A 14,195-nucleotide genomic window follows, 5' to 3' on the forward strand; every position below is an offset into this window, starting at 1 on the left:
TCTGGAACCGCGCGACCGCTACGGTCGCAGGTTCGAATCCTGCCTCGGACATGAATGTGTGTGATGTCCTTAGGTTAGTTAGGTTTAAGTAGTTCTATGTTCTAGGGGACTTATGACCTCAGATGGTGAGTCCCATAGTGCTCAGGGCCATTTGAACCATTTTTGTCTGCGTTTCTGGACAGTTCTTCTTCGAGTTGTGGCCAAAATTCTTCTACCTTCTCTGGGTTCTTTCTGTTGTCTATCATCCATTCGCAAACGTAAGTCTGAGTAAGTTAACAGTTCTAAGAGAGCTCGAGCTGCGAACGTTAGACGAACCCAACAACCCGCTGATGAATGTCAAATGTGTGTGAATTTCTAAGGGACCAAACTGCTTAGGTCATCAGTCCCTAGACTTACACACTACTTAAACTAACTTAAACTAACTTATTCTAAGAACAACACACACACCCATGCACGAGGGAGGACTCGAACCTCCGGCGGGAGGGGCCGCGCATTCAGTGAGTTGGCGCCTGTAACTGCGCGGCTATTCCGCACGGCCTGATCAGTGTCAGGTTCGTCGAAACTTCACAGGCAGAACGTCACGTGGCCATAACTAGTGACTTTACTACAGTCACAAGCGCGTAGCATTTTAGACGCTGAGCGTCACAGGTCTCATACAGCTTCTGAGGCGCACAACCATGGCGTTGTTTGAATGCTGTACTACAGAGAGACTTTCTGCCTTTACATGTAGAACGTGAGAGGCTTGTACTGAGACAGCATTTCATTACGATCTATGTCCGTTCCCGGTAGCTGAGTGGTCAACGCGACAGACTGTCAATCTTGAGGGCCCGGGTTCGATTCCCGGCTGGGTCGGAGATTTTCTATGCTCAGGGACTGGGTGTTGCGTTGTTCTAATCATCATCATTTCATCCCCATCGACGCGCAAGTCGCCGAAGTGGCATCAAATCGAAAGACTTGCACCAGGCGAGCGATGTACCCGATGGGAAGCCCTCGTCACACGCCATTATTATTATTATTATTATTAACCATATATCTAGATCTGCATCTACATCAATCTCCGCAGTCCACCTTACGGTGCGTGATGGTGGGTACTCCGCACCAATACTAGTGACTTCCTATCTTGTTCCAGTCACAAATACAACGAGGGGACACACTATATACCTGCGTATGATCTCCAGTTTCTCGTATCATATACTCGTTGTCCTTGCGCGCAATGTACGTATGTTGGAGGCAACATGATCGTTCTGTAGTCAACTTCAAGTACCGGTTGTTTAAATTTCGTCAGTAGTATGCCTCGAAAAGAATGTCTCTTCACTCCACGGCTTCCCATTTGAGTTCCCGATGCGGCCTCCTTTACGGATGAAGCACACTTTCCTATAATTCTAACAATAAACCGAAGTCGGTCATTTGACTTCCCTACTACAATCCTCACATGATCATTCCATTTCACATCGCTTTGCAACGTTACGCCCAGATATTTAAACGACGTGACTACGCAGGACACTACTAATGCTGTATCCGAATATTACACGTTTGTTCTTCTCACGAATCTACATTAATTTGCGTTTAACGGCAGATTGCTGCCCATCCTGTATGCAAAATCATTTATCTATGTAGAGAACAGCAACTGTCCAATCACACTTCCTTGTGACACTCCTAACGATACCCTTCGTTTATCATCGTTTCGTCCTCCTAGGAAGATTCGACATACGGCAAAATAATAGAAACACATTCATATACCGGCACTGCGCACGTACGCATCTATACCAGTGCATACCCAGATATTTATAAATTACTAACTTACTTGTTCGAAATTGCTCATTGTTACAAAAGTACTGATATACGAGTACGGCAGCGACTAATAGCTAGTAAGTAATTAATGTCGTAGGCTTACGGTTTGGTGCAAGTATTTTCATTTGACACTATTTTACTGAGGGATGTGTCAGTTAAAATTGGCACTGTCACCAATTATCGCCGCGAGAAATGCGTGAGCAGATACAGAGGGGGCAACTGCATTTATGACATGAGTAAAACAAGCCCAAGGAAGGGTATGGCTCAGACATGTCTCCGCCCTAGCCTTTATTCCAAGAGTGCTAGCCCCGTAAGCCTCGTAGGAAACTACTGTGAATTTTGGAAGGTAGGATAAGAGGTACAGGTGAAAGTTAAGCTGTGAGGGCGGATCGTACGTCGTCCTTCATCTGCAAAGAAGCTTCGTTTTTCCTCACGTTTGTGACTATGTTACTAAAATAACCGCGGCACTAAAAATGTGTTTCTTCCAGCGTTCGCTAGCAGCCTTCTCGCACTCTGCCGCCTGTGCGGTGATGGGACCATTCTGTCAAACGCTGGCTGGTAACCGTGCCACTAGGGTGAGAGGACCCCGTGGGCTGACATTTGCATACCGGTATTAGCTCGCCCGGAGCCGCTGCGGTTTCACAAGCTATTACGCAGCAGATTGGCAGCCACATGACCACGACGTCAATGGTTAACCTATTACTGCCCATGTCCGTCCACAGCCGCTGTCTCCAATTTCGGCTTCTTGAGCACTTGAACGAGTTTCGTCTGACCATGTATTTCTTGACCTATAACTTTGATACATTATTAACAATCTGTAAAAGTCAGATGAGCATCAAATATTTTGCATCGTTTTTCCCGATGGAACTGCTTTGGCAACACGTATGCCTTTCGTAACTGATGTCACGCCTTAGGAGTCATGATTTCAGTTGCTGTAATAAACGAAGTCACCGTCTGGATCATAATTTCTTTTATCTGCCCTGCAGATCATCTTCAAGTCTGGTGCCGCAAGGTGCAGTTTGTCAACAGTGATATGAATGATAACGAAACTAACGTTAGTTCTGTGTCTTTCATACCACTGTCGACAAACTGCACCTTGCGGCGCCAAGACCTACAGTGCAGCGGTCCTGGGTTCGATTCACGCCCGGGCTGGAGATTTTCTCCGCTCGTGGACTGGGTGTTGTGTTGTGCTGTCCTCATCATCCAATCATCACCAACGCGCAAATCGACCAATGTGGCGTCACCTGAAATAAGAAATGGGACACCCTTTTCTAACATAACCTTTTTTAAATAGAAGTAGCCGATACCAGAATTAATCCCGAATCCGGCATAGGTGAACATTCTCCGCTATTTCACTGAAAGAATTTCATATGATTTTGTAAAAGATGTAGTATATTTCAGGCAAAAATGTATAAAAAAGAAATAGAGTTCTACAATTGATACAGCTAAAAGTATTCTTCCTGTAGAAATATTTGAAATTACGAAATATCTGGCATACTTAAAATTCATGTTGTTAACTGCACATTCTAACGCTAAATTTTTAAATTTATTTCTGGAATCATTTACAAAATAGTGATATATTTCAGCAAAGATTCATCTTTTGTCAAGAAAGTTTGTAAACTCTTTGTTTTATAAACTCTTTGGAACATTGTGAGTACCGCAGAACGGCATGCCTCTGATAGAAGCGCATGTATGTTTCTAATTTTATCTATGATTCTTCTTTTGTCAAGAAAGTTTGTGAATTCGGAGTACTACAGACTGCGAGTAGTAGTGGGCATACCTCTGATGGAAGCGCACGTGTTTCTTAATGTTGTCTACAACAATGTAACTGATGGTTTTATGAAAATGGAGACTGTAAAGTCAGTGTGTTATACAAGAATGGGATAAAATAAAAAGTTATTATCGTAACAGCCGGTGTGGCCGAACGGTTCTAGGCGCTTCAGTCTGGAACCACGCGACCGCTACGGTCGCAGGTTCGTTCAAAAAATGGCTCTGAGCACTATGCGACTTACCTTCTGAGGTCATCAGTCGCCTAGAACTTAGAGCTAATTAAACCTAACTAACCTAAGGACATCACACACATCCATGCCCGAGGCAGGATTCGAACCTGCGACCGGAGCGGTCGCTCGGCTCCAGACTGTAGCGCCTAGACCCGCACGGCCACTCCGGCTGGCTCTCAGGTTCGAATCCTGCCTCGGGCATGGATGTGTGTGATGTCCTTAGGTTAGTTAGGTTTAAGTAGTTCTAAGTTCTAGGGGACTGATGACCTCAGATGTTAAGTCCCATAGTGCTCAGAGCAATTTTAACCATTTGATGGCCAAGGTGTTGTCTTTGGTGATCATTTGGGAGATCAGCTTACAATAAACAGTGACAATAGTTGGAGTCACCAACGACAGCGGTCGAGTTTACGTTTGTCACGCATACTCCGACAGCCAATGAGCGTTCAGCAGTGTTCTGAGCCCTCTGTTATGAATGCCGTAGCTAATGCGAGCATTAAACGTGATCGTAGCGAGTTGTTTAGTGAATTTCTATTTCATTTCTTGCGAGCTGTCATCACTGATGATGGTGGTAAGTGATAAATTCTGCATAAACAAGCGAGAGACTCAATTTGCCGGATACACGCATCCTTCAGGCGGAAAGCGCGCTCATGCGCGTACTCCAACTGTCGCATGGAATCGTCAGCAAAGCCATACCCGTCCGTGTATCGACATGCGCGAACCGCCATCGTTCGTGGATCGGACTACAGTGCTTACACGCGCTGATAAACAAAGTAACACCAGCAATGAGGGAAAATGTCGCGTACCTCACAGAAAATGTGTTGTACTGCTACACAACAGTGCTCGCCCTCGAACTGCCCAGCTGACACGTGAAACCACTGAAAAAATAGCTTGGGAGAGATTACCTCATCCTCTCCACTATCCACATTTGGCTCCCTCAGATCTTCAGTTATTTGGTCCACTCAAGGAGGCATTGTGTGGAAAAAAAATTCAGCAACAATGAAGAGGTCAAGGAAGTTGCGGCAAAGTGGCACGGACAACAACGCAAAGACTTCTTTGACTCAGGTATAAAAAATAGTTCATTTTTGGGACAAGTTTATTAATATTGGTGGGGATTTTGTTGAGAAGCAGTAAAAATCTCATTTTGTAACAAGACAATTTTTTCTACATCAATTTGTCTCTTTAATTATTGAATGTCCCCTTATTGGAAATTGGAAATTTGTGGTAAGGACTATGGGACCAAACCGCTGAGGTCATCGGTCCCTAAGCTTGAGCACTACTTAATCTAACTTAACTAACTTAATCTAAGAACAACACACACACCCATGCCTAAGGGAGGACTCGAAGCTCCGACGGAAGGAGCCGCGCGAACCGTTACAAGACGCCCAATACCGCACTGCTACCCCGCGCGGCTGTCTCCTTATTAAGAAACTCCTTAAAAGAGCGTACTTGTCACTTTGGAGCTCTCTAGATGTGTAGAACCGGTGCCAGCCGGTCAAGTGAACCACTATCGACGACGTAAGCGATGGCTCTGAAGTGATGTGTATGTGGCAATCAGTTGCACCGAATCAGCGCTGTCAGATGCGTCGACGTAGAGTCGTCACACAATGGCACGAAGGACCTATCGTGACTGGAGCTATGACCAGACTGCGGATGAAGTTACCCAATTTTTTGGCATACCAACGGGGCCTACCCAAAGTGTGTGCAAGAAATGACGTAAGAAAAATAGTCGTAAAAAAAGCATCTTAGCCGACAGGGAGACGAGCGCTACGCCTTGTCACTTACAATCGGTTTCGAACCTGACAGGAATCACCGCTACCACTGTGTGCGACTCGCTCGGAGGGAACTCCAGGGTGCTTCAGAAGTAATGGTCAACAGTAGCTAAAAAGGTCCAATAAACATGGATCCGGAAATTAAGAGTTACCAAGGTGTCGCATCAATTCGAATTGGGAACCAACTTTTAACGCCCCAGGATACCGCGGTATTTACGTTGGTATCTCAAGATTTGGGATCGACTATTTATTTGTTTACGAACGCGCAATTACTCCCCTTTCCCACTCTGTGTACTGGTGCCGTACCGGCCTCACAATCAGTTACGAACGTGAAGGCACCATGGACGGAGATTACACAAATGAAGAGTACGCTGACATGCACTTCATATAAGGCAAGCAGTAGTGGCCCTTGAGGCTGCACGATTGCATGAAGAAGCTTTTCCTATCCACAGGCAGCGCGACAGGGGTCCATTTAGCCGGTTACATCAGCGCCTTAGAGAAACAGGGAGTTTCGCACACCAGACCCATAACACCTGATGTTCAGGAAAAGTGTTAACGCATTGTACGCGAACGTCCGAATAATTCAACAAGGAGGGTTGCTACCATGAGCGCGTCCTGAGTCATAGCAATGTGTATCGGATTTTATATCGGCAAGTACTCTGTACATAACATCTCCAGCGAGTGCAAAACCCTCAACAATACAGAATTCCCTCCTAGAGTGAATTTCTGCCAATGGGTGCAAGAAAGGTGTACCCTAAATCCCCTGTTTGTAAACAGTATTCTGTTCACTGATGAGGCTGGATTTATCTGAGACTGTATTTTTAACTATCATAACTGTCACATTTGGGCCGATGTCAATGCCAACGCAACATACATATCACGACATCGGCAGCGTTAATACACAACTGGCCATTGAAATTGCTACACCAAGAATAAATGCAGATGATAAACGGGTATTCATTGGACAAATATATTATACTAGAACTGACATGTGATTGCATTTTCACGCAATCTGGGTGCATAGATTCTGAGAAATCAGTACCCAGAGCAACCACCTCTGGCCGTAATAACGGCCTTCATACCTCTGGCCGTCCCAGAATACGTCTGTCACTGAGTTTCGACCGCTTTTAAACTGTTGTATTTCACTTATGAAAAATTTCGCGGTTCATACAACTTTGACCATGCTGTAAAATCATTCCAGAAGATATTTTAGCCGGTTGTTATTTGCCTCCAGCAAGCAAAAAACGGAGCACCGAACTTGTTCAGCTAAGGCGGAAACTTCAAGCGGACAACCCGTCGTGAAATACAATACTGAGGCTATAAGCAAAATTGTTTCTATCCGTCAGCTGTAGCATTACATGAGTATGTCCAATATAGTCGGATCTGCTTTGCGTCACGTGATGGTAGGGGAGTCGAAATAAGTAGTGACCCATGACGTCATATCAACTTGAGATTTTTTCTATACATGTAATACATTTCTAAATTTTATTGATTATTTGCAGAGTAAAGAATTTAATTATGCACAACATTTAATAGGTAATGGGTTTTAATGATATAGATATAAACATGTTTTGACATAGAAAATCACCTAGTTGCATTATGTATGATATGTTTTCTCTTTGTAAAAAAAAAAACTTCCGTGTTGCTCGAGTGCGTGATCAAATAGTCGTCGAGTGCGGGTCTTCTGTAACTTTCATGAATGGTCATAGAGTTGTTAATTTACAACCCGGAGTTGATTTTTTAATATTATTCTAGGGAACCACGGCCGACTTTGGTGCAGACAAATCGCGCGCGATTTCTCAAATATCGGCGCCGAGTTTAAGATACGCGGCTGGATATCTGGCGTTATCGTCGCGTGTGGGATTCAGTAACATTAACCGCAATTTACGGACATTAGCTTGATAATAACTGTCAAAGACTTATATGAGCGGCATAGTAATCGTCTTAATTCTTAAAGCAAGCGAGAAGCGATTACTGTCGGGGTACGACAAATATTAATCCTTCCATAGTCAGCTTGTTGAGCCGGCCGGGCTGGCCGAGCGGTTCTAGGCGCTACAGTCTAGAACCGCGCGACCACTACGGTCGCAGGTTCGAATCTTGCCTCGGGCATGGACGTGTGTGATGTCCTTAGGTTAGTTAGGTTTAAGTAGTTCTAAATTCTAGGGGACTGATGACCTCAGAAGTTAAGTCCCATAGTGCTCAGAGCCATATGAACCATTTTTCAGCTTGCTGATACGTTGCTTAGCAACTCATAAACGGACAGTGATAGAATTACTGAAACGTTCTTTTAAGTATCAATGACCACTACACAGACATCAGAAACTAATTACTCTAGCTGTGAGTGACTTTTGGATTGGATGAGTTCTTTTTATTTCAGCTAATTGGTATTAATAAACTTCTTTCGAGGTTGAAACTTTATCAATGGTGTCGCGCTCATTCAGTTTAGTACAACGATAGATAGTGCTAGCTACGCTACTATTTATAGTTTTAAAAGAAAAGAGAGCACTTATCTGTTTTTCTTTTGAGAAATGTTCGTACTTCAGTCATCAATCTTCTCAAACCAGAGGCACGAGTGATGCTCCCTCACAGCGCCACGATATCGTGAACCACCACACACATGTGCCCCCTTCTCACTACATTGCTGCATGGAAAACCCGGCGATATGGCCGCGGTACAAAGAAAGAAGAAAGAAGAGGAAAGATCAGCGAAAGAAACGGAGCAAAGAGAGAAGGGGAGGTCACACTGTTATCAGCTCATCCCCATGAAGCTAACCTAAAGTCATGAAAGTGCCAAAGTCTTCCTAGAAACAGTTTCATTTCTACATCAGTTTGCCGCTTTAGTTATTGAATGCCGCTCGTGTTTTGCCCGGCGAGCTTAAATGCTGCAGACAGCTCGCTTGGCTCGACTGCTGAGTCTTGCATGTGTCGCGGTGGTGTGGCGACCTCCTGCCTCCTGGTGCTGCGTCAGCTGCTACGGCGGTTCCCAGTAGCGGCGGCCCTTCCGCCTGCCGAGGCGACCTTCACGTCTGCTTGGCATTGCACCGCGCCGGTGTTTTGCTGTCGCCGCAGGCATTGTTTGACACGCACTGTAGCACTGTAGCACCCCACTGTCACTGACCATGTCACTACCACTGCCCAGACTCTGAAGGGGCACATACCGCACAACACTTCAGCCCACTGAGCCCTGCAGTAGTCCTGTACATCAGGCCCTGAGATCCTGTTCCGTCCGCCGACATCTGTTTCAACATCTGTGGTACAGCTTCCTGGGCACATTGGTAGTTTACTTCGTGCTTTGGCTAGCTGAAGACGACTTATTGTCCCAAAGTTTCTGCAATCGCAGATACGGTCGTTTTTATATCTGATACAACTATGGTGGTACGGAACATGATCGATCAGCAAGTTAACCATGTCACAAATGGCATGTACATGGTTAATTATCTACATCTACATCTACGTAGATACTTCGCAAGCTACTATATGGTGCATGGTGAAGGGTACCTCGTACCACTGCAAGATATTGCCTTTTCTATTTGCAAATGAACTGAGGGAAAAACGACTGTCTAGGTGGTTCCCTAGCAGCCCTGATTTTTCTTGGCTTCGCGGTTCTTTTGCGAGACGTATGTTGATGGCAGTGGAATCGTTCTGCAATCTGTCGCAAACGGTGGCTCTCTACACTTTCTTAACAGTGCTTCGGCAAGAAGAACTTCTACTTCATCTCCGCGGATTCCCATTTGAGTTCATGGAGCATTTCCGTAATAATCGAGTGTTGATCGAACCAACCGCTAAAAAATATCTAGTAACATACCTCTGATCTGCTTAGATGTCTTCGTTTAATCCGATCTCGCCAGGATCCGAAACACACAATCAGTACTACAGAACAGATCGCACAAGTGTTCTATAGGCTGTTTCCTGTATAGATGAGCTAAACTTTCCTAGGATTCTTCCAGTAAGCGGAAGTCGACCATTTGCCATCCCTACAACCGACCTTAAGAGCTCGATCCATTTCATGTCACTTAGCAACATTATGTTTAGATACTTAATCTTATTATGTCAAACCGTAGACCACTAATACTGTATTCGAACGTTATAGCATTAGTTTTTCTACATTTTCATATATTTAGACCAACTTGCCGTTCATCAGAGAAAATAGAAATTCTATCCAAGTCCTCCTGTTCCCTCCTAGTCATTCAAAGACGACACTGTCCTCTACACTACGGCGTCATCTAAGTCTTCATCTACATAATTATCCTGTAAGCCACACTTAAGTGTCTTCAGTCTATTTCTCTACCATTCCACTGTCTAACAGCGCCTGGGAAAAATGAACACTTAAATATTTCTGTACAACTTCTCATTACATTAGACACAGCCTTTGAAAGAGCTGTGGTGATTATCGGCAACCAGGCCGATCAACAAATTCTTTAACAACAACAAACCGCCGCACTCCTATCAACACCAAGATGCAGCAAGAGCCGGATGAACGAGGCATTCCTCTACACGGAGCTGACCTCCCCGTAATACGTAGCCACAATGAACATGGACAACGAAAAGTCAAGTCATTTCCAGTTCATAAGACAATAAAAAAGGTTATAAATTTTTTTAAAAAAGATCGCAGCGATCTGACACTCTTGTGTGGGACTCATACTTAAGTCACGAAGTGAATGCCGTGCCGTGTTGAGAGAGTAATCACATGTGGAATGCCAGCACTGCGTGATGAAAGTGCAGCTTTTCCCCTAGAACTGCCACTCTCCCTGTGATTTTCTGTGTTTTGGATTTTTGTAGGCGGAGGTTGCTACCTCTGTTCCCAGAACCCCATGCCAGCTCAATCAGGGCGAACAAACTATATTTGTATTTCACATCGATTCGTCTACGAGATGCCATTGCATTGGTTGTCAGTTACCACTGTGCGTTTCAACTATTATTCATTTTTTAAAAAAAGAAGTCCGACATGATAAGCTTCATGAAGTAGTTAAGTGGTGCACGAAATAGGAAAAAAATTACTCAACGAAAAAACTAAATCCAACGTGTAGCACCTACAACGCCTATCGGTGTTAATAAACCAAAATAGCTCCCAAATTAGCTCCCATGCCCGCGAAATATATTCAGAAAATGTCCCAAGCCCCTCCACAAGTATTAATTTACGAAATATGAGTCAAATAGAGGGAAATCTATAGTAGAAAAATAATAGAAAAAGAAAAGAATTTTAATCATAAATTTTGTAAGCATGGGAGGGGGGAAAACGATAGAAATGGTTAAATTATTAGTTATTCTTATATATGAGAAAATCAATATTATAATCACAGAACGTAGGTCTTGAACACCAAAGATAGCGTTTACTAAAGTATAAATAGACATACAATGCAGTTATGATACTCCAGTCTCTATCTTCTAGTCCGTTCGAAGTCAATTAGGACGTACAGCTTTAGGAAGCAACAATAGGAGCTTTATTAAACCAGGGTGCAAGAATAAATCGCGACGAGATTATTTTTTGGGAAGCATTAATTTCAGATCAGAATTAGAACTTTTGTCATATTGGAGGAACGGGGAGGTGATCAATAATCTCTCTGACTTTAACATCACTTCGCGTGAAGATTTAAATATTTTACGGAATTAACGATTTTTGGACAGATTTGGACTTTGTATTGTGATAGTGGAAAAGCTTTACTTCACGCGACTAGTAATCACAGTTCGTGACAGTTTACGGATATTAAACGGGAACAATCTTTTTATCGATAGTGGCAGAACGTTGTTTAGTATCTCTTATTTTTACGGGATTCCAGATTAGATACTTATTCAAAGAACCCCTTTGAATGCGATCGTGTCAATGAACTGATTTATTAATAATTATTGTTAAATGAAATAACGTGTTAATTTGAAACTGACTATTCGTCTTGAACTTTACTTCGATTTAGGTTCATAAATAATTAGGTTACGTGATTTTCACCAAGAATAAACTGCTGACTAGTAACTGAAACAAGTGAACGAGAATCTATTGAAAACACTAGTATTAATTTACTTATGGTTTTTTCCTTCAGAACTGGGAAGACAATACGTGTAGTGACTCACTGGGGTTAATTTAAGAACTAGCCGGGATAAAACAAAACCCCTCAACACCAGTCAATGTATAGATAAATTAACATTCCTACTTTCATGAAGGATACGGAAGTCGGGATAGAAAAAAGGGTCGCTACAAACGCTCAAGTTATAAGATTTGGCGGATATAGCCGTAAATTCCATGATATAGTTTAGGTAATTCTATTATATATTTTAGCCGACACATTTACCATGAGAGAAGAGCAACTGTGTTAGTATTCAATACAATTATCATTTATTCTTCAGTCTCAGTTACATATTTTTAATACATGACCTGTTTCGATCTCTTGAGATCATCCTCAGATCTAAAACAAAATGATATTGAATATGTGCTACTACCTTAAAACAAGAAGAAAACAATTGTACGTAAATGTAAAATTTACATATATAGTTGCGTCATTAACCTAAAGTATCTGAGTCAGAACCTCATATCAGAGTACTGTGTTTTTCAATCTTAGTCAGTGTTTTATATTGGCATCTGATGGTAGTAGGCGAAAGGACGAAAGGGAGGGAAGGGGGAGGAAAAGATGGATAAATGGAGTGTGGGTGACTGGGAGAGGGGAAGAGAGCAGGGAGGGGTGAGGAGTGGTAGGGATGTCATAAGTTTATCAAGAGAGAGTTAAATTATAAAAAGCACGATTTATCACTGTAGGTAAAAATCGGCATTAAAATATTAAAAGTGTAGAAGAATGGGTTTGTAAACTATAAAAGGCAGTTAAATGCAGGTAGGGGAGGGTTGGGAGAGAGTAAACAGGGTACGAAGGGTTGGAGTTACAGTTTAAGAAGAGAGGATCTTAAAGTAAAATTGTACAAAGTAACACTATGTAAAAATGTTTCAATAAATCATTAAAAGTGTAATCCAAAGCCACAAAATTCCAGATTATGAAGGTGGAATATAAAATAACTAAAACTGAATTAATGTCTTAAAAGGTTAACGGTGTGAAACGCTGAAAGTATAAAACCATATGAGGCTTATGTTAAACTGTAAAAACTGAAATTGTAAAAAGAAATTCACATTAGAATATTAAAAATATTGAATAACTGATGTTTAAATTGTAAGAGACATAAAATAGTAACATTATAAAAGTGGAATTACGTGAAGTAGCTAGAACTGAATTAAGTGTCACTAAATCTTAAAAATGTAAAATACTGAAAGTATACGAACATGAGAAGTTTAAAGCAACAAAGTATAAAAGTGAAACTATGTGCAGCAACTATCCTTACAGAGAACAGGACGTGACGGTTTGGTTAACTGCATTTGCTTCTGTTGAGTGGTGTTGTATGGAGCACGGTTTTATGGTGTGTACAGAAGCCAGAGTGCGAGCTGGCTTGCTGCTAGGACGCTGTGACAGCTGATGCGCCACATATATTCTTTAATATTTTAACGAGAATTTTTTCATAGCTATACTTTTCATAATTTCAGGATAAGACCCTTTCCTGTTAAACTCATGACATCCATGTCACTCCCCCTCCCTGCTCTCATTCCCTCCCACAATCAACCTCACTCCATTTTCTACTCTTCTCTCCATTTTTCTCCCTCCCCTCCCTCTACTTCCACCACATATAAATTTTGTAACAATATTCACATATGAGTTTCTGACATAGACATAGCAGGTGACTGATGGAACTATATTGGTAAATTCTTCTATTATGTGCAGTTCTTTTCTGCTTATTGTAAGATAATAGCAAGTGCACATTTAGTTTTACTTTGTTTTAGATCTGAAAATGATCCAAAGAGATCGAAACATATCATTTATTACATAATGTGCAACTGAGACCGAAGTATAAACGAGAATAGCTTTAAATTGCACTACTGATTACATTTTGTAATATGGAACCTTGATGTTGTAGCGCAAAAGAAAAAAACGTATAAAATTAAAAACATCAAAAGTAAACAAAGAAGAGGGGTATGGGTGTTTGTCCATAAAGCAGTGTTCAGTTTGAATGTTACATGATTATTCAATTTTTTTATGTTTCCTTATTCGTTTTCTCTTCCTGTAATCTCTTCATTCTTTGACTGTGTTCCTACTGCCTTTACTCCTTCCTTATTTTCCTAGTTTTATTCCTTTCTTTTACTTCAAATTTAATGTTCATAGTTTTGTTTCTCAATTTATCTCTTTCATTTCCCATTTTTCCAGCATGAATTAATTCTCTTTCTATTTCTTGAAATAAATTTGTTTTAATTGAGCTGTTTACATCAAAAATCCTCTTTGTGTGTCTGTTGTAGTTCATTCTATGTATGTGTCCACAGACCATTATTCGGCATTTTCTGATCATCCTTTCAAATAACTTCCAGCAATTCAGCAAGGTAACACTTTCAGCATCCGCCGATATTTCGGCAGAAGAACACCCCACCATTTTCAAGGCAAACTGCAACGGACAGGCGGCGTACAAGCAAATTTAAAACCTCGGTTCTCTGACTGAAGCAGGAAAAATAAAACTCACACTAAACACTATTGCCACCAAAGTCAGAGCTATCGATAGTGAGACTACGAATTCACAGGTGAGGTAGCATTGACTCTGTCCCTCTTTTTTTGACAAGGGAG

The 14,195-nt window shown here is 42.0% G+C and overlaps 1 protein-coding gene and 1 non-coding gene across 2 annotated transcripts in view; both read left to right on the forward strand.

Annotated features, from left to right (window-relative positions):
- Nucleotides 1-14,195, forward strand: part of LOC124597792 (3 beta-hydroxysteroid dehydrogenase/Delta 5-->4-isomerase type 1) — a 239,250-nt gene that overhangs the window by 204,314 nt on the left and 20,741 nt on the right. The gene's annotated exons all lie outside the window — the stretch shown is intronic.
- Nucleotides 780-855, forward strand: Trnad-guc. Its single transcript has one exon. It is a non-coding gene; the product is annotated as a tRNA-Asp (tRNA).

This window comes from Schistocerca americana, chromosome 1 (genome assembly GCF_021461395.2).
Source record: "Schistocerca americana isolate TAMUIC-IGC-003095 chromosome 1, iqSchAmer2.1, whole genome shotgun sequence".
NCBI lineage: Eukaryota > Metazoa > Arthropoda > Insecta > Orthoptera > Acrididae > Schistocerca > Schistocerca americana.